The sequence below is a fragment of the Ahaetulla prasina genome, chromosome 13 (genome assembly GCF_028640845.1).
Source record: "Ahaetulla prasina isolate Xishuangbanna chromosome 13, ASM2864084v1, whole genome shotgun sequence".
NCBI lineage: Eukaryota > Metazoa > Chordata > Lepidosauria > Squamata > Colubridae > Ahaetulla > Ahaetulla prasina.
The window spans coordinates 8125280-8146744 of record NC_080551.1 but is presented as its reverse complement, the minus strand read 5'-3'; the positions used below and the strand labels follow the sequence as shown (position 1 = coordinate 8146744).

At 46.5% G+C, this 21465-nt stretch overlaps 1 protein-coding gene across 1 annotated transcript in view; it reads left to right on the top strand.

Moving 5' to 3' along the window:
- The first annotated feature begins 15066 nt into the window (after window positions 1–15066).
- The window catches only part of MCTP2 (multiple C2 and transmembrane domain containing 2), a 200138-nt gene continuing 193739 nt past the window's right edge, over window positions 15067–21465 (top strand). The window contains exon 1 of the mRNA XM_058156050.1: window positions 15067–15212. The gene's annotated coding sequence lies outside the window, so the exon portion shown is untranslated. The remainder of the gene's footprint in view (window positions 15213–21465) is intronic.

Here is a 21465-nt window from a genome sequence, read left to right as displayed (position 1 = left end):
GAGGGTGTTCAATTGTGGTCGTAAGTGGAGGACTACCTGTATTTATAGGGAATTACCCTTGGCTAGATCATGTACTCTTTAACGGAAGAGGAGAAAGTGTCTCTTATCTGCTTGTTTCTCGAAAAGCCCCTCAAAACACAAAGCAAACCATTAATTCAACAGATCTAAAACATGGAAAAAATAAATTCCAGCACTTTGCATCACAGGCTGAATGTTATAACGCCTGGGTTGTTTTGTTTTGTTTTTTAAAGGGGACCAGGGAAAGTTATGTTTTGCCTTATTGGAAATTCCACAATGCGAGGGTGAAGTGAGAGGGGGAGAATAATTTATCGCTGCTTTGCTACAATACTCCATTTACCTCTTTAGGAAAGAACATTCTTCTTATTTCTGCCTCCCGCAGGAAACCTGCGTCGGATGAGTCTGCATGCTTTCTTTGCTTCTTCTGCTCGTTTCCAGCATTGCCGAAAGAATCGCTTCCCGTAAAATGTGTTATGCAACTTGGCTGGGACCCAGCAAAAAAGCCTGGAGGCCGAAAAGGGTAGAAAGGATGATAGGAGAAAAATTCTGAGCCATAAAAATAACAGATAACCTTTGTTTTACCCCGATCGATTCAGAATGGCCTTCGTTGTACGGGGTAGTCCTCGAGATATGACCGCAAGGGAGCCCAATGTTTATGTCGCAAAGTGAAACATTTCTTAAGTGTCCCAAAGGTTTCTTTGTTTTTTTCCAAGAAGCAATTGGACTTTCTCGGGGTTTTTTTGGAAGACGTTTAGCTTCTCATCCAATGAATGACTATCATTAAGTGGTTTTAAGTGTTGTACCTTGATGAAGGTATCTTTTCTTTTATTTACACTGAGAGCATATGCACCAAGACAAATTCCTTGTGTGTCCAATCACCAATAAAAAATTCTATTCTGTTCTGTTTTGTTTTGTTCTGTTGTGCTATTCTATTCTATTCTATTCTATTCTATTCTATTCTATTCTATTCTATTCTATTCTATTCTATTCTATTCTATTCTATTCTATTCTATTCTATTCTATTCTTATTTGTACCCTATGACTATCATTAAGTGTTGTATCTTATGATTCTTGATGAAGGTATCTTTTCTTTTATATACACTGAGAGCTTATGCACCAAGACAAATTCCTTGTGTGTCCAATTACGCTTGGCCAATAAAGAATTCTATTCTATTCTATTCTATTCTATTCTATTCTATTCTATTCTATTCTATTCTATTCTATGTAGCTTTTTCAGCTCTGCTGGTTAAGTGAGTTTTCTTTTGCCCCGTTTTGCGATTTTTCCTGCCACCGTGTTTGTTAAGCGAATCACTGCCGTTGTTCCATTAGCAACACGATTGCTAAGTCAATTGAGCTTACCCATTGACTTTGCTTGCCAGAAGGTCACAGAAGGGGATCGCGTGACCCCGGGACGCTGCAACCGTCATAAATGTGAGTCAGTTGCCAAAAGCATTTGAACTTTGACCTTGATCCCGTGATCATGGAGGGATGCGGCAATGGTCGTTAAGTGTGAAAAAACGGTTGTAAGTCACTTTTTTCAGTGCCGCTGTGACTTTGCACGGTCACTAAATGAACTGTTGTAAATTGAGGACTAGCTGTAGAGGGATCCTCCTCCCCACACACGTTTTTGTTGTTTTTATAGATGTTCATGAGGTCACTGGCTTTGTGCTCACCTTTTGGTAGAGTTCATAACAATAAGGTCCATCTCAACCACCCAATGCTTGACGATATAGGTAGCTTAACAACTGCACTGCTTCACTTAACAACGGTGGCAAGAAAGGTGGTAAAATGATGCAAAACTCACTTCACAAGTGTCTCCCTTAGCAAACAGGATGTTTGGGCTCAGTTCTGGTGGTAAGTCGAGGATTACCTGTAACGCAGCTCTTTTTCAATCCGTCAGATTGAAATAGAGCTGGAAGGGACCTCGGAGGTCTTCTAGTCCAGGGGTCTCCAACCTTGGCAACTTTAAGCTGGCTGGGGTATTCTGAGAGTTGAAGTCCACCAGGCTTAAAGTTGCCAAGGTTTTTTTTTATTTATTTGCATTTATATCCCGCCCTTCTCCGAAGACTCAGGGCGGCTTACACTATGTCAAGCAATAGTCTTCATCCATTTGTATATTATATACAAAGTCAACTTATTGCCCCCAACAATCTGGGTCCTCATTTTACCTACCTTATAAAGGATGGAAGGCTGAGTCAACCTTGGGCCTGGTGGGGCTTGAACCTGCAGTAATTGCAAGCAGCTGCTGTTAATAACAGACTGCATTAGTCTGTTGAGCCACCAGAGGTTGGGGATCCCTGTTCTAGTCCAACCCACTGTAAGTGTCCAATACACTGTAAGATGCCCTGAGTCTTCGGAGAAGGGCGGGATATAAATGTAAATAAATAAAAAAAAAACCTGCTCAAGCTGGAGACCCTCATATACCCTTTCAGGCAAGGGACTGTCCAGTTGTGTATTCCAGCTTCTGCCAACCTAGCAGTTTCGAAAGCACGTAAAAATGCAAGTAGAAAAAATAAGAACCACCTTTGGTGGGAAGGAAACAGCGTTCCGTGCGCTTTTGGCGTTTAGTCATGCTGACCACATGACCACGGAAACGTCTTCGGACATCGCTGGCTCTTCGACTTTGAAACGGAGATGAGCACCGCCCCCTAGAGTCGGCAACGACTAGCACGTATGTGCCAGGGGAACCTTTACCTTTACTAGGGTCCCAGTCATCTCTGTTTATTCTGTTCATTCTGCAGTCCCTGCCTTTGACAAACATCCTTTACAACAGGAAAAACTCAGCAAGCCTATTTGAGCCCGGCTTTCTTTCACCAGCTGCAGAATTATTCTCACATTTGGGTACCGCGGTTTGTTCTATTTCTTTGTGGATGCAAAGAATGGCTTTTCTCTTTCTTTTCTTTTTTTGGGTGGGGGGGGGAATGGACTGAGCAGCACACACACAAACACACACACACTCATACACACAAACAGACACACACAACCCTTGCACTGTCAGGAACTGTAGATGCCACAAAACACACACACAAAAAAAAAACTTGCGCCAACGATATGGCTTTGGGAGTTAATGGCGTGTGAGTAATTTTCGCTGGCAATAACACCAAGTTTAACGAGAACAAGCTTGGCGGGAGCAAGGAAAGATTAGATTGGCAAGCGTTCCAGAAAACCTGAACCCAGGATATGGAGACTCAGGTTTTCCAGCACGGTGTGACTTTATGCAAACACAGGAAATAAATCAACAATCCTCAGAGATTCTATGAAGCCCAAAGGTCAGATATTTCTCCCTCTCAGTTTGCAATGGCTATTTATTTTTTTTAAAAAAAGCAAATTCCTAATTCTGGGAGTTACTATTAAAATATGCTTGGAAAGGCTAATCTCCTGGCTATTCCAAGCCAACACCTGAGAGTAAGGTAATCCCCCTATTGCTATTTGTTACTCCCTTTGATAAGCAAGACTTAAATGAAGTACCGATGAAGTTTTTGACTTATGACCACAACTGAGCCCAAATTTTCTGTTGCTAAGTGAGACATTGGTTAAGTGAATTTTGCCCAGTGGTGAAATCCAATTTTTTTTACTAGTGGTTCTGTGGGTATGGTTTGGTGGGCATCGTGTGGCTTGGTGGGCGTGGAAGGATACTGCAAAATCCCCATTCCCTCCCCACTCCTGGGGGAAGGATATTGCAAAATCCCCATTCCCTCCCCATTCCCGGGGGAAGGATATGCAAAATCCCCATTCCCTCCCCACTCCTGGGGGAAGGATACTGCAAAATCCCCATTCCCTCCCCACTCCTGGGGGAAGGATATTGCAAAATCTCCATTCCCTCCCCATTCCCGGGGGAAGGATATTGCAAAATCTCCATTCCCTCACCACTCCTGGGGGAAGGATATTGCAAAATCTCCATTCCCTCCCCACTCCTGAGGGAAGGATATGCAAAATCCCCATTCCCTCCCCACTCCTGGGGGAAGGATACTGCAAAATCCCATTCCTCCCACTCCTGGGGAAGGATACTGCAAAATCCCATTCCCTCCCACTCCCGGGAAGGATACTGCAAAATCCCATTCCTCCCACTCCTGGGGAAGGATATTGCAAAATCTCCATCCCCTCCCCACTCCTGAGGGAAGGATATGCAAAATCCCCATTCCCTCCCCACTCCTGGGGGAAGGATACTGCAAAATCCCCATTCCCTCCCCACTCCTGGGGGAAGGATATTGCAAAATCTCCATTCCCTCCCCATTCCCGGGGGAAGGATATTGCAAAATCTCCATTCCCTCACCACTCCTGGGGGAAGGATATTGCAAAATCTCCATTCCCTCCCCACTCCTGAGGGAAGGATATGCAAAATCCCCATTCCCTCCCCACTCCTGGGGGAAGGATATTGCAAAATCCCCATTCCCTCCCCACTCCTGAGGGAAGGATATGCAAAATCCCCATTCCCTCCCCACTCCTGGGGGAAGGATACTGCAAAATCCCCATTCCCTCCCCACTCCTGGGGGAAGGATATTGCAAAATTCCTAAATCCCTAAATTTCACAGGATTCCATTTTCCCTGGTGCATGTGAGAAAACAGCATGCTGTTGTTTTATCTTCAGCAATGCCCCCAGAATAGGACTGGTATGATGATGGGTACTGAATGAAGATATGGCATTGCTGGAGCTGAAATTGATAAACTATAAAGGAATGGAGCCTATATTAAAGAGCTGTTGTCACTACCCTGGTCTCCAGCCTCGTTACTTCCAGAACTTAACATTGGCGGCGAGGTGGGATCTCGAGGCTAAGGAGAACCAGAACCGAGCTGAAGCACGATAGACCCGAACCCAGCAAACTCAGGGCAGAAAAGCGAGATGGCCAGTTACACTCCACCCGCACCGTTTGACCCGGCTAAGGAGAAATGGGGAACATATGACCCGTTTGAAAGCTTTCTAGAAGCCAACGAACTGCAGGAGTTCCAGATAACCGAAAAAGGGCTTATTTCTTAAGCCACTGCGGTCGGAGGTCATTGACATCGCGGAAGCCCTGGCAGAGCCAACGCCCGTTGCAGTCGGTGTCGTGGCCAACTCTACAGACTTTGCTAAAAAACCGCCGCTGCGCCGTCCAAATACGTGCGGCGGTTTGAATTCGGAGGCGAAGGCAGATGGAGGCGAGTCCGCCGGTGACTACATGGCGCCCTAAGAAGCGTCAAGGACTGCGGATACCGTGACCTGGGCGAGGTGCTCCTCGAGCAACTCATCCGAGGTCAAAGACATCCGTTTGCGGCGACTGCTAGCAAAGAGCAACCTAACGCTGGCCACGCTCTGGGCGAAGCCAGAGCACATGAAATGTCATCCCAAGCGGCAGAGACACTGCAGAAGCCTCCCACCAAAGGCGGCCGAAGCAACGGTGCACCAGGAGGAGGTTCAGACCGAATCCGGCGGTGAAGATGAGGAAGGGTCTGCCGCGAGCGCGACAAAGGGGACCGAGGCGAATGCGGAAGCTGCGGGGTCAACACCAGCGCCAACGCTGCAAATTTAAAGATGCGACATGTCGGTGTGGGAAGAAAGGGCACCTAGCTCAAGTTTGTCGGCGGCCCAACCTTCCGCCGAAAATTCAAATCGGCCAATCAGGCGCGGAATCGGCAAGGCGACCCGCGATTGGCTCAAACAAAAAGGCGCGGATTCCAACCAAACAACTGTGGTCATAGGCGCGCCTCGACCAAAGTGGAAGAAGATCTTCACCAAGCCAAAAATAGAGAGTGCGGTGCGGCTTGAAGTAGACACGGGATCAGCGATCACCATCATGTCCTGGGACACTTTGGCGAAGTCGCTGCCGTCCGTCATGACGCCACCTGCAAGCACAACGACTACGAGTCCACGACTACCAGGGAATCGCATCCCTGTTCGAGGACCACCTCCGTCCGAGTCAGTCGGCCCTCACAAGAAGACCCTGCCCATCACGATCGTCGAAGGAACTCTGCCCAGTCTGTTGGGACTAGACTGGTTTCGTGCCCTGGGCATGGGAGTGACTGGCATCTACAGAAGTGACTGCAATTTGAAAGACATTCTCTTTAACGAGTTCGAAGATGTCTTCACGGACTGCCTGGGCAAGTACAAGGGACCCCTATTTCCTTCAACTTAGACCCCAGGTAGCCCCATTAGGCTTAAGGCGAGGAGAGTCCCTTTTGCCCTAAAACCAAAATCGATAAGGAGCTGGACAAGCTCATAAATCAGGGATTTTGGTGCCAGTCGATCACGCAAAGTGGGAGGCCAATCGTCACCCCATCAAACCGGACGGGTCAATTAGAATTTGCGCTGACTACAAGGCGGCTTAACAAAGCCTTACAGAAAAGCGCTTACCGGTTCCCGTGGTGCAACACTTATTGCACTCTTTGGGGCAAGGGCAAGTCTTTGCAAAGTTAGACTTGGCCCAAGCCTACCAACAACTGCCAGTAGGCGCCCGCACAGCTGAAGCCCAAGCGATTGTGACACACAGGGGGCCTTCAAGTGCACCGATTGCAATTTGGGGTTAGTGTGGCACCAGGGCTGTTCCAAAACCTGATGGAACGACTACTGCAAGGGCTCCCAGGGTAGTTCCCTACTTGATGATGTCCTAATTTCAGGGAAAACATGGAGGAATTGGGGAGGCGGTTAAGAAAGGTCTTGAGCATTTTCCGGACAGCGGTTAAAAGTCAAGACAAATAAATGCCAGATAGGGGTCGAATCGTCGATTTCTTGGGCTACGGATAGACAAGAAAGGAATTCACCCTACTGAGAGCAAGGTTAAGGCAATTAGGAAGGCTCCAGCGCCCAAAAACAAAGCAGAGCTGCAGGCATTCCTGGGATTGGTTAATTTTCGCGGTCTTTTAAAGAACAAAGCAACCGTTCTTGGAACCGCTGCATAGGCTCTTAGGAAAAATACTGTTTGGTCTTGGGAAAGTCAGAAAATAGGGCTTTTGAAGCAGTAAAGAACCTGCTCTCAAGTGATAGCCTGCTCATCCAATATCACGACTCACTACCCTAGTGCTGGTTTGCGATGCATCCCCTTATGGGGTGGGGCTGTACTCAGCCATAGACTTCAAACGGCACAGAAGCCCCTATAGCGTTCTACTCTAGAGCGATGTCCTCCCCAGAGAGGAACTACAGCCAATTAGACAAAGAAGCACTAGCCATTGTATCAGGGTCAAAAATTCCATGAGTATGTCTTTGGGCGGAATTTTGAAATCGTGACTGACCACAGACCGCTACTAGGATTACTGGCTGGCGACCCAACGCCTGTGGCACTTTCGCCACGATTGACCCGATGGACTATATTTTTAGCCGCTTATTCATACAAGCTGCAGCATCGACCGGGAAAGAAGTGGGGCATGCAGGCGCGTTGAGCCGATGCCCACTGCCAGGGGCGACCGAAGACCCCACTCGGGACACCCATCCTCCTTATTGACTCGTTGACTCTGGCCCAGTCACATCAAAGGAAGTGGCTCGGGCATCATACCGGGACATTGTGTTAAGGACTGTACTCGGTTGGGTACAGAGAGGGTGGCCGCTGCGGTGACAGTTCAAAGAATTTGTTAAGAAAGCGGATGAGCTCTCGGCTCAAGGGGTGCCTGTTATGGGGTGATCGTGTAATAATTCCTGTTAAGTTAAGGCAAGGTATTGGACCTCCTCCACGAGGTCACCCAGGCATCGTAAGGATGAAGGGTTAGCTAGAAGCTATGTATGGTGGCCACTCATGGACGCAGAGATTGCTGAGAGGGTAGGGAAATGCCAAGCTTGCCAAGAGTCCAGACCGCTACCCCCAACAGCCCCTGTCAGAGAATGGGAAAAGCCCCAAGGGCCGTGGTCAAGAATCCACATTGACTTTGCTGGCCCCTTTCACGGCCAAACATTCCTAGTGGTGGTGGATGCATATTCCAAATGGTTGGAGATCATACTCATGAAGTCCACCACGGCCGAGGCAGTAATCGCAACCCTGCGCCACCTATTCGCAACTCACGGGTTGCCGGACACTCTGGTGTCCGACAATGGGCCCCAATTCACGGCAGCCCAGTTTGAAGAGTACCTGGCAGAGGAAGGCATCCGACATGCCTCTCTGCGCCTTTCCACCCTGCGTCGAATGGCCTTGCAGAGCGTTCCGTCCGGGCGCTAAGGAGGCATTGTCCAGGCTCCAGCCAGGTGACTGGCAAACAAAAATAGACTTTCCTAGCCGTCAGCACAGAACCCCAAGCACAGCCACTGGGAAAAGCCCAGCCGAATTGCTAATGGGACGGAAACTCCGGTGCCCACTTGACGTTTGAACCCCATTACACACCGAGGGTTACAAGGGGAACTAGAAAGACAAGGGAAATGAGCATAGGCGACCGGTGTGGGCCGAAACTATGGGGACGGCCGAGTTGGGTCGCAGGACAAGTAACAAAGATAACAGGCCCAAAATCGTCGTGGTAGAGCTACCAGACAACCGAGTGTGGCGGCGCCACATAGATCAGTTAAGGAAGCGAATAACTGACCAAACCAAACCAATAGAGACAGGTAATGACCAATACCACTTTGAATCCACAGCTGACAATGACCGGGAGGCGCAAGACTTAGCTGAGGTCCCAGAGTTCCAGCGACGCCATCAGGTCCCGAGGGAAGCAGCAGGAAAATTCAAAATTAATCAAGGCCGGCTGGCCAAGAAAAGAGTCGGCCAATAATCCGGGCCGATGGCTCAGAGAAAGAGCTGGGAGGAGACAACAGCCCCTCCGACCAGCTCAAAACACCACCCAGAACTGAACCGCGCAGGTCAGAAAGAACTAGGAGACGCCCAGGTTATTTGCGTGACTACGTCGAAAAATAACATGTAAATAAATATGTAAATAGAGACAAAGTGTTTTCTGGGAGGGGAGGAGTGTTATGTATTAACAGTTGTACCTTTAAATATTTGAGCGGGAAATCAGCACGTTGCTGATTGGACGAAGCCTCCTGCAGAACTGTATAAAAGGAGAGGTTTTTCCCCCAGCCTGTTGCTGGGTTCACCCTATATTAAAGAGCTGTTGTCACTACCCTGGTCTCCAGCCTCGTTACTTCCCGAACCTAACAGATACTGCAAAATCCCCATTCCCTCCCCACTCCTGGGGGAAGGATACTGCAAAATCCCCATTCCCTCCCCACTCCCGGGGGAAGGATACTGCAAAATCCCCATTCCCTCCCCACTCCTGGGGGAAGGATATTGCAAAATCCCCATTCCCTTCCCACTCCTGAGGGAAGGATATGCAAAATCCCCATTCCCTCCCCACTCCTGGGGGAAGGATACTGCAAAATCCCCATTCCCTCCCCACTCCTGGGGGAAGGATATTGCAAAATTCCTAAATCCCTAAATTTCACAGGATTCCATTTTCCCTGGTGCATGTGAGAAAACAGCATGCTGTTGTTTTATCTTCAGCAATGCCCCCAGAATAGGACTGGTATGATGATGGGTACTGAATGAAGATATGGCATTGCTGGAGCTGAAATTGATAAACTATAAAGGAATGGAGCCTTTAAGAAATGTAGGTTGTCCCTCTTTAATTACAGACAGAAACTCCAACCAGATCCAGAAAGGACACCAGTTTTGACCCCCCTCCCCCTTAGATGCAACCTCCACCCATGCACCTAATTTTAGGGCAGTTTGCAGAATTTGGCTGTGAGATGCTTTTGTGTTCTTTTGTCACGACACCGAACAGGCGGATCTATTTCGGGAAACAGGTCCAGTCCATAACACCATCCAGCTCCTGACTGCTCAGTAAATTAAGAATCTTACCTCTATCTCACCAGTATCAATTAAGCTTCTTGCTAAATTCAGCAGAGCTAATCCCCAGGATTAAGATGGTGTAAGTTTTCGGCCTAAACAGTTGCAACTGGGGATATAGTTCCTAGCTCTTTCCATAAATAGCATTAGGCTCCAAAATTAGAATAGTAGAGTAGAGTAGAGTAGAGTAGAGTAGAATAGAATAGAATAGAATAGAATAGAATAGAATAGAATAGAATAGAATAGAATAGAATAGAATAGGAATGGAATGGAATGGAATAGGAATAGGAATAGGAATAGGAATGGAATGGAATGGAATGGAATAGGAATAGGAATGGAATGGAATGGAATGGAATGGAATAGGAATAGGAATAGGAGTAGGAATAAAATAGAATAGGAGTGGAGTGGAGTGGAGTGGAATGGAATGGAATGGAATAGAATAGAATAGAATAGAATAGAATAGAATAGAATAGAATAGAATAGGAATAGGAATAGGAATAGGAATAGGAATAGGAATGGAATGGAATGGAATGGAATGGAATGGAATAGGAACAGGAACAGGAACAGGAACAGGAATGGAATAGGAATAGGAGTAGGAGTAGGAATGGAATGGAATGGAATGGAATGGAATAGAATAGAATAGAATAGAATAGAATAGAATAGAATAGAATAGGAGTGGAGTGGAATGGAATGGAATGGAATGGAACAGAACAGAACAGAACAGAACAGAACAGAACAGAATAGGAATAGGAATAGGAATAGGAATAGGAATAGGAATAGGAGTGGAATGGAATGGAATGGAATGGAATGGAATAGAATAGAATAGAATAGAATAGAATAGAATAGAATAGAATAGGAATTCTTTATTGGCCAAGTGTGAATGGACACACAAGGAATCGTGTGTACATACAAGCAACAACTGACAAATCATGATCACAATTATAAAATGCAATCATCATAAATGGTAAGATGCAACACTTCAGTGATAAGTCATAGGATACTAAATAAAAGAAATCCACATAAATGCTAAGATGCAAATAGCACAGTTATAATAACTTATAACGGGATAGCTCAGGCAGTAGAGAAGCCTGTTATTAGAACACAGAGCCTGCAATTACTGCAGGTTCGAGCCCGGCCCAAGGTTGACTCAGCCTTCCACCCTTTATAAGGTAGGTAAAATGAGGACCCAGATTGTTGGGGGGCAATAAGTTGACTTTGTAAAAAAAAAAAATACAAATAGAATGAGACTATTGCCTTATACATTGTAAGCCGCCCTGAGTCTTCGGAGAAGGGCGGGGTATAAATGTAAACAAACAAAAAAAAACAACTTACAATGCTAAAAGAATAGGTAATAGGAAAGACGAGAAGGATAATAATAATACAGCCCTACTATGTGGTTTGACATCCTAGGGGCTAAGTCCGTGTTGTGGGAATTCATTGTTTAGCGGAGCGACAAACTCCAGAGCCTTTTCTGTCAGGGTAATTATTGGTCATGATTTTTTACGCCCTGTAAAAACTTGGATCCACTGACAGACAGATGTTCCTGACAAAACCGGTTCCGAGTCTAGCAGGCTTAAACTTTATGGGATGTTTGCATTCGCTCCACGATTATTTGGCTAAGATGTATCAGAGAAAACAAGCAAAGGAAGGGAGATCGGTGGGAAGGAAGGGGAACCTTTGCAGCCGAAAGAGAAAGTTTGTTTATTATAAAATAATAAAGGAGATATGGGGGGGGGGGAAAGGTATAAAAGCGAAAGAAGACCACTAGGAAACGTTGTTTAAAAATAGGAGATATTTATATGTTGTGTGTTTGTCAGATTGTGTATCACAATAAAACAATAAAAAAGCTAAAAAAAATAAAAAGAGAAAGTTTGTTTATTACAGCAGAGTTGAAAGAAAACATCCTACCTGGTCATAGAAATACAATTTACAATTCCAGCCATGGGGAAGACAGTTGCTCTTAACCAGTGGGGAAATTCAGCTGGTTCTAACTGGCTCAGGCGAACCGGTAGCACCGGTGGCGGGAGGCTCCACCCACCCGCCTGGACATCATCACGTCCCATTTTTGATCCTCTGCGCGTGCGCGGAAGGCTCTGCGCATGCATAGAGAAGGTGCGCACACTCACATTTGCAAACTCGGTAGCAAAGGTAAGTGAATTTCATCCCTTGCTCTTAACCCAACGATTCTCAAATTATTATTATTTTTTTCCAGCAAAGAAAGAGATTTGCTTGCAGTTTTTAGAAGCGTACCGGTAGTCTTCCATTTACAATGGTTCGTTTAGTGACCGAAGTTACACCGGCTCTGGAAAAAAGTGACTTGTGACCCTTTATTCACACTTATGACCATTGTGGCATCCCCATGGTCACAGATCAAAATCTGGATGCTTGGCAACCGACTCATGTTTATGGCGGTTGCAATATCCTGGAGTCATGTGTTCATCACCTTTTGTGACTTTCTGACAAGCCAAGTTAATAGGGGAGCCAGATTCACTTAACAACGTTGCTAACTTAAAACAACTGCGGGGATTCCCTTAACAACCGTGGCAAGAAAGGGTCGTAAAATGGGGCAAAACTCACTGGACAGTTGTCTCACTTAGCAACAGAATTGCTGGGCTCAGTTGTTGGTTGTAAGTTTAGGACTACCTGTTATCGTTGGTACGTAAGCTCCATGGAGACCATGGAGACTTTGGAATTCGAACCAAAGAAACTTCCCTGGGATGATTTTAATAAGGTAGTCCTCAACTTATAACAGTTCATTTAGTGACCTTTCACTAAAGTTACAGCAGCACTGAAAACCACGACTTATGCCCGATTTTTCATACTTATGTCCCTTGCGGCATCTCCATGGTGAAGTTGGATGCTTGATCACTGGTTCATATTTATGACGGTTGCAGCGGTCAGGTGATCCCCTCTTGCGACCTTCTGACAAGCAAAGGCAATGGGGAATCCAAGTTCACTTAACAACCACATTAATCATTGAACAACTTATAATAACAACAACAACAACAGAATTGGAAGGGACTTTGGAGGCCTTCTAGTCCAACCTCCTGCCCAGGCAGGAAACCCTAAACCATCTCAGTCGGATGGTTATCCAACATTTTCTTAAAAATTTCAAGTGTTGGAGCATTCACAACTTCTGCAGGCAAGTTGTTCCACTGATTAATTGTTCTGACTGTCAGGAAATTTCTCCTTAGTTGTTGTTGTTGTTGTTGTTGTTGTTGTTGTTGTTGTTGTTGTTATTATTATTATTATTATTATTATTATTATTAATTTGATTTTATACCGCCTTCTCCCAAGGACTCAGGCGGTGTACAGCCAAAATAAAACAAAACAATACAATATACAATTAAAACCCGAATTAAAAACTTATTACACCATTGGCCTAAGACTTTAAAACATATAAAACTAAAACCCATTAAAATTCATAGTAAAATTTAAAACTAAACCCCCATTAAAACTAAATTTAAAACTAAAACCCTAGGCTAGCCCTGTGCAAATAAATAGATGTGTCTTAAGCTCGCGGCAGAAGGTTCGGAGGTCGGGAAGTTGGCGCAGCCCTGGGGGAAGTTTGTTCCAGAGGGTGGGAGTCCCCAGAGAGAAGGCCCTTCCTCTGGGTGTCGCCAGCCGGCACTGCCTGGCCGACGGCACCCTGAGGAGTCCCTCTCTGTGAGAGCGTACGGGTCGGTGGGAGGCAATCGGTGGCAGTAGCCGGTCCCGTAAAGTAGGCGGTCCCGTAAAGTAGGCGGTCCCGTAAAGTAGGCGGTCCCGTAAAGTAGCCGGTCCCGTAAAGTAGGCGGTCCCGCTCGATCACTGGTTCATATTTATGACGGTTGCAGTGGTCAGGTGATCCCCTCTTGCGACCTTCTGACAAGCCAAGTTAATAGGGAGCCAGATTCACTTAACAACGTTGCTACTTAAAACAACTGCGGGATTCCCTTAACAACGTTGCTAACTTAAAACAACTGCGGGATTCCCTTAACAACCGTGGCAAGAAAGGTCATAGAATGGGGCAAAACTCACTTAACAACGTTGCTAACTTAAAACAACTGCGGGATTCCCTTAACAAATGTGGCAAGAAAGGTCATAGAATGGGGCAAAACTCACTTGACAAATTTCCCATTTAGCAACATAAATTTTGGACTCCATTGTGTCATAAGTTGAGGACTACCTGTAGAGACTTATTCACACACACACACAAATTTTAATTTTAGGAGATAATATGAATTAAGAAGCAAAAATTATCCAGAATATTTTATTCTGAATTGTCTTGCATTTTTTATTTATTAATTTTTATTATCTTTATTAAAGCTTATTATTATTATCAGCTTATTATTATTGTTGTTGTTTTTCTTTCTATGTTACCAGCTATTGTTTGAAGGGTCCCAGGGGAATTTCTCACTTAACAGCATACGTAAATCTTGGACTCCATTGTTGTCGTACGCTGAGGACTACCTGTAGAGACTTATTCACACACACACACTAATTTTAGGAGCTAATATGAATTAAGAAGCAAAAATTATCCAGAATATTTTAATTCAGAATTATCTTGCAATTAGCTTACTATTATCATCTAGCTTATTATTATTATTATTGTTATTCTTTCTCTGTTGCCGGCTACTGTTTGAAGGCTCCTAGGGGACTGTCTCACTTAGCAACATGCCTAAATCTTGGCCTCCATTGTGGTCGTACGCTGAGGACTACCTGTAGGTGCCTTGAGTTGAGGGGCGGGCGGGGCGGAGGGGGGGCTTCACATCACCCATCTCCTTTTGCTTGATCTCACTTTCACTCCCCCTCCCTCCCCCGTACCTGAACCCGGTGCATAAAAATGAGAACTGGGGTGGGTGGGTCCTACCAGTCCTACCTTGCCTGACCTACTTCACAGGGGGTCTTCTGAAGCCATTCCCACCATCCCAGCAGCCCCTTCCTGAGACGGCCAGAGCAGATAATAAAAAGCATTGGACTACTCTGCAAGGCTGTTGTGCCACACACACACAAAAAAAACCAAAACCAAAACAAACAAACAAAAAAACAAACAAACAAACCAGGTTTTTTTTGACAGACTCCAGTCCAAGGATTGGCAAACACAGGAACCCCTATTTGGGGGTGGGGGTGGGGAGGGGACGCAATTCCCCCCCCCCAATTCCCCTTCCCACCGCCTCAAAGCCTTCCAGGGGCGGGGCCTAGCCCAAGGGGGTGGGCGGGGCTTTCCCCGGCCAGCTGGAACCGCGGAGGAGGAGGAGGAGGAGGAGGAGCAGCGCGAGGCGTGGGGATTCCTCCCGCGGGGCGGCCACGAGGTGGCTTCTACGGCTCCTCCTCCCCACTCGTGTCCGCCCCCCGCGGTTTGTGGAGGGAAAGAAGCGGCGAGAGGGAGGAAACGGCGCTTGAGAAGAAGAACGAGGAGGAGGAGGAGGAAGAGCAGCGCGGGGGCGAAGCTCGCGAGGGAGCCCCGCTCGTGTGCAGGTAAGGCTGGACCACGCGAGTGGAGCGCCGGGGGAGATGGGGAAGGGAAGGGAGGAGGAGGAGGAGGATGGGGGACCTCTCGGGAGAGCATATATATATATAGAGAGAGAGACCCGGCTCCGAGAAGCCCGGAAAAGTCTCTAGTGGGTTCCCACGACCCGTTGTAGACAGGCGACCCTCGTGGCTGGGCTCTGGCAACTAAGGTTAGAGACAGGCGTGGGGGTCCTGGGATGGGGGAGGGAGGGAAGAAGGAGGGGTAAGAAGTGGGACAAAGAGGGGAGACGGCATCTAGACCTGGCCCCGAGAAGCCCCCTTTGCCCAGAAAAGTCTCTAGTGGTTTCCCACGATCCGTTGTAGACAGGCGACCCTCGTGGCTGGGCTCCGGGGGGTAAGGATAGAGACACGTGGGGGGGGCTTGGGATGGGGAGGAGGAGGAAGAAGGAGGGGTAAGAAGTGGGACAAAGAGGGGAGACGGCATCTAGACCTGGCCCCGAGAAACCCCCTTTGCTCAGAAAAATCTCTAGTGGTTTCCCACGACCCGTTGTAGACAGGCGACCCTCGTGGCTGGGCTCCGGGAGGTAAGGATAGAGACACGTGTGAGGGTCTTGGGATGGGGGGTGGAAAGAAGGAGGGGTAAGAAGTGGGACAAAGAGGGGAGAGGGCATCTAGACCTGGCCCCTAGAAACCCCCGTTGCTCAGAAAAATCTCTAGTGGTTTCCCACGACCCGTTGTAGACAGCTGACCCGCGTGGCTGGGCTCCTGCAGGTGAGGCTGGAGCCGCGAGCGGTGGGGGAGGGGCTGCGATGGGGAAGGGACGAAGGGGTTAGGTTTTAGAGATCCCTCTGGAGGGGGGCAAATAGAGGCGAGGACCCGGGCTCTAAGAAGCCCCCTTTGCCCAGAAGAGTCTGGTGTCTCTTTGTAGACAGCTGTCGCTCCTGGCTGGGCTCCTGCAGGTGAGGCTTGAGACATGGGTAGGAGGTCCTGGGATGGGGGAGGGGGAGGAGTTTAGACCTTAGGGACTCCTTGAGAGGTGGGCAAAGAGGGGAGAGGGCATCTAGACTGGCCCCAAGAAACCCCACTCTGCCCGGAAGACCCTCTGGCTGGGTTCTCACAATGTGGCTGGTAAGACTGAAGATGCAGCCTTACTCATTCCCCTGGGATGAGGAAGGGAGGTTAGGCTTTAGGGACCCCTTGGGAAGAGGGCTCCAGGTAGGTAAGGCTGAGTTGACCTTCAGACGTGTGTGATGCCAAGCCAGGTCGTGGATGGGAGAAGCGGGGTTATTGGGGGCTGGGGGAATGTTGGCTAAAAGGAATGGGAGGCAGGGTTTGCCAAGCCGGGTAGGAAAAGTAAGAGAGGAGGGGGTTTAAGGTTGGATGGTGGAGACTCCCCCAAAGCAGCGGCTGTATCTGGGTTGAGCCTGCCTTGAGGGTTGTGGTGGTGGGGGAGCTACGAAGCCCCTTATCCTCATTTTTGAGGAATCTAGGCTTGATTGCAGAGGTTGCAGAGGTTGAGCCTCAAAGCAAGACCCTCAAGGATGCCTCCCCGTCCCTCCCCCCCCCGAAAAAACGGACAACCCCAAAGACTCATGGGAAGGAAACTCAACCTATGAGGTCATCTAGCCTTTCCCAACCTGGTGTTCCCTAAAACATGCTGGACTCCAGTGCCTGCCATCACCCCCCAGCCAGGATGCGATGAGGGGCTCCAAGCTTGCAGCTGCCCGTTAAGTTTCACTTCTGAACAGCCCACCCTCAATTCATCCGGTGGCATGAACTGAGAAAGGCGTACCAGGGGAAGGAAAACCCCACTCAATTCTGTGGGATTTTCTGAGCCTGTTTCTAAAAATGTTCTGCCACTTTTCCCCTCTTGCTTGGTGGGGGATGGGGTGAGGGTGGGGGGGCGGGAGGCATCGGCTGACACCCAGGTTAATTCCAACCCTTGGAAGGCTCTCTCTTATTTGTCCCACTCTGGGCAAAGAGTGTTGTTGCTTTTGTGTGTGCTTACGGATTTTCTGCCAAACCAGTCCAACCTCTGTGGCTTGAAAGTACAAAAAGCTTTGCCAGCCAGCCTTTTTTTTTTTTTTTGGCAGTTGGCAGTTGTGACTGAGGTGGGTTGGAGTGTGGAGGGGGTGGGGGTACAGGTGGCCTGAGTTTGCAGAACAGGGAGGCGATCTTAAGGAGATCTTGCAAGGTAAGGCAAAATGTCTCCTTGACAGGCGTTTGGCTCCTGGGAATTTTGTGCGCTCATCCATGGAATCGCCTTTGCAGCTGTGTGCAGAAGCGTTCAGCTGGGATCTTCTTCTAAGGTCTTCACTTCTCAGTGTAATCCACTCTGGACTTTCCTAGTGGTCTCCCTTCCAAGCCCTAAGCAGTCACGATCCTGCTTCGTTTCTCAATCTTTTCAAAGTTGGCTAGAGGTTGCTGTCCAGCTGGACAAATTACTAACGTTTTGTTTTGTTTTGTTCTGTTCTGTTCTGTTCTGTTCTGTTCTGTTCTGTTTTGTTTTGTTTTATTTCATTTTATTTCATTTCTTTGTTTCTTTGTTTCTTTGTCAATCATATATAAGACAACAGATAAAAGTATAAACATAATTTGGATACATGAAAAGAGTAAGTAAAAAGGAACATTAGGACAGGGACTAGGCACGCAGGTGCACTTATGCACACACCTTACAGACCTCTTAGGAATGGGGTGAGGTCAATAGTAGGTAGTCTTTGTTTAAAGCTTTGGGGATTTTGGGAAGAGACCACAGAGTCAGGTAGTGCATTCCAGGGATTAACAACTCTGTTGCCGAAGTCATATTTTCTACAATCAAGATTGGAGCGGTTCACATTAAGTTTAAATCTATTGTGTGCTCGTGTATTGTTGCGATTGAAGCTGAAGTAGTCATTGTCAGGTAGGACATTGTGGTAGATAATTTTATGTACTATGCTTAGGTCAGACTGAAGTCTGCGGAGTTCTAAGTTGTCTAAGCCCAAAATTTGAAGTGTGTTGGCATAAGGTATTTTATTGCGAGCAGAGGAGTGGAGGACTCTTCTTGTGAAATATCTCTGGACTCTCTCGATTGTATTCGTGTCCGATATGCAGTGCGGGTTTTTTTTTTACACAGATAGGAGAACCTATTTGTTGCCTTTCCAAATAGGCTGAGAATAGAGAATTTCAGACTTTCCCCTGTAAATTGACAATCCCCTGGATTGATGGGGGAGGCTGGTCCCCAACCTTTAACCTCCCCCCCCCAGTTCCAATACAGGTAGTCCTCGACTTATAACCATAATTGAGCCCAATGCTTCTGTTGTTAAATGAGACAGTTGGTAAGTGAATTTCGCCCCATTTTATGACCTTTTTTTGCCACTGTTGTTAAGTGAATCACTGCAGTTGTTCAGTTACTATCAAGGTTGCGAAGTTAATCGGGACTCTGCAACCGTCGTAAATATGAAACGGCTGCCAAGTATCTGAATTTTGATCTGGGGAATGCTACAGTGGTCGTACGTATGAAAAATGGCCATACGTCACTTTTTTTTTTACAGCCGTTGTAACTTTGGTCACTAAACGAATTGTTGTAAGTCGAGGACTACCTGGGGATGGTTTAATAAGTACCTTCCCTGCTAAGGGCACTGCATCAAACAGCAGCATGTCGGATTGACCTGTCCTGTAGGATTTTTCCCAAACATCTGTCTGCCAAGGTTGATGGATTTATGAGGCATGTTTGGAGAAAAGCCACAGCTAATTTATGGCTTTGAAAGCTTCAGTTCAGACATGGGTGTGCAAGAGAGAGAGAGAGAGAGAATAGAATAGAATAGAATAGAATAGAATAGAATAGAATAGAATAGAATAGAATAGAATAGATTTTTTTTATTGGCCAAGTGTGATTGGACACACAAGGAATTTGTCTTGGTGCATATGCTCTCAGTGTACATAAAAGAAAAGATACCTTCATCAAGGTACAACACTTACAACACTTAATGATAGTCATAGGGTACAAATTTAACACTTAATGATACAACACTTAATGATAGTCATAGGCTACAGTTAAGCAATCAGGAAACAATATCAGTATGAATCGTAAGGATACAAGCAACAAAGTTACATGACTTTGTTGCTTGTATCCTTACGATTCATTCTGATATGGGGGGAGATGGGTGATGGGAACGATGAGATTAATAGTAGTGCAGATTTAGTAAATAGTTTAACAATGTTGAGGGAATTATTTGTTTAGCCGAATGATGGCGTTTTGGAAAAAACTGTTCTTGTGTCTAGTTGTTCTGAAAGAAAGAAAGGAAGGAAGGAAGGAAGAAAGAAAGAAAGAAATAATGAGAGAGACTGTTTGTATGTTACTTTGCAGGCTGCAGTAGTGGCTATTTAAAAACAGGCCAGAAGGAATAAAACAAAAGTATGATTTGCAGAAATTAAACCTGCGGTAACACAAAACTTGTGGCAATCTGTCCTACTCTTCCTGAAATTATTTCAAAAAGCCCACGGGGTTGGGATTGGTGAAAACTTGGCAAGCCCTCCAACCCTTGTGGTTGCTGTTTTGATGTTTGTGTAACAGGCTCTGAAATTGTGGCAATTGGAAGTGCAATTTCGCGTGCGGGCCCTGGCTCGTGTGGTTTTTGCTTCTGCAATTGGCGATAACTGAAAAGATCTCCAGGCTGAAGGAGGAAAGCGACACATTCGACCGCATTGCTACAGTTATATTGCATTACTCTAATCATGTTCAGGCCTGGGGCCACAGATGACAATGAAACATATAATTCTATTGGTAGAAATTGACCTTCAATTATTATTTTTTTGTATGTCTCTTGCGATGATGTGTTGTAATCATGCTTAGGACCTTTCCAATTAATCAACTAACAGAGTTGGAAGGAACCTTGGAGGCAGGGGGGAAATGCTCCCAGTTCGGACCGGATCACCCGATCCGGTAGCAATGGCAGCGGGTGGTTTGGAGAACCGGTAGCAAAAACACTGCTCCTCCCTCCATGCCCCAGCTGAGCCGTATTATCGTCAGAGTTTTTTGTTTTTTTTACTTTTAAAAGCAATTTTCTTCGGCCGAAAAAAATGCTTTTAAAAGTAAAAAAAAACACACAAAACCTGATGATCGCATGGCTCAGCTGGGATCGTCAGAGCCTTTTAAAAGCATTTTTTTTACAACCTCTTCGGCAAAAAGGTTGTAGAAAAAATGGTTTTAAAAGTTAAAAAAAAATAAATTGGCCATGCCCACCCAGAGCCATGCCCAGAGAACCGATAGTAACAAATTACCCCCCACCAAGCCACGCCCAGAGAACCGGTAGTAACAAATTTTTCATTTCACCACTGCTTGGATGTCTTCTAGGCTCAAGGTTAACTCAGCCTTCCATCCTTCCGAGGTGGGTAAAAATGAGGACCCAGATTGTTGGGGCTAAGAGGCTGACTCTGTAAACCATTTAGAGAGGGCTGTAAAGCATTGTAAAAGAGTATCTAAGTCTAAATGCTATTCCTATTGCTCAGGAGGTAGATCCTGGTTGAGTTGTAGGAATGACAGCTAAGCAATAAAAACAGGTTCATGAACTATGGTGGCTCAGTGGTTAGTGCAGTATTGCAGACTATTTCTACTGACTGCCGGCTGCCTGCAATTTTGCAGCTCGAATCTCACCAGGCTCAAGGTTGACTCAGCCTTCCATCCTTCCGAGGTGGGTCAAATGAGGAGCCAGATTGCTGGGGGCAAGAGGTTGACTCTCTAAACCGCTTAGAGAGGGCTGCAAAAGCATTGTAAAGTCTAAGTGCTATTGCTATAGCTATCTTGATTTTCCCTGCATCAGGGTTTCCTTTCCTTCGCATCATTTGTCCCGAATATTTAAGCTTCAGTTCAGCAGCAGTCTGGATTTATTTCATTTACTGCTTGCGATTTCTTAGGGACCCAAGACATTTTTAGCAATTTTCACCAGTGCTACGCTTCAAAGGAATCCATTTTTCTTCATCCAGCCTTTCTGATAGTCCGCCATTCACGGCTAAATGTTCCCCTTTGGAAGGCGGTGCTTTAACGCTGAAAACTCTTGTTGGCAGCATGATGATTATATTAATCATTTCTAATCAACACTTGGCTGTAAGCAAGATGGTGAAAGTAGGAAGATCAGGGAGAGCAGATAGCGACACCTCCCCAAAAGAGCGCAACCTTCTTGTGGGTTGAAATTCTTTCTGAACATCTAGGCTTTATCAGGAATGTTTTCAGAGCCCTGTCCTGGTCCTGGAAGGGTTGCATCAGGGGTGAAATGCTCCTGGT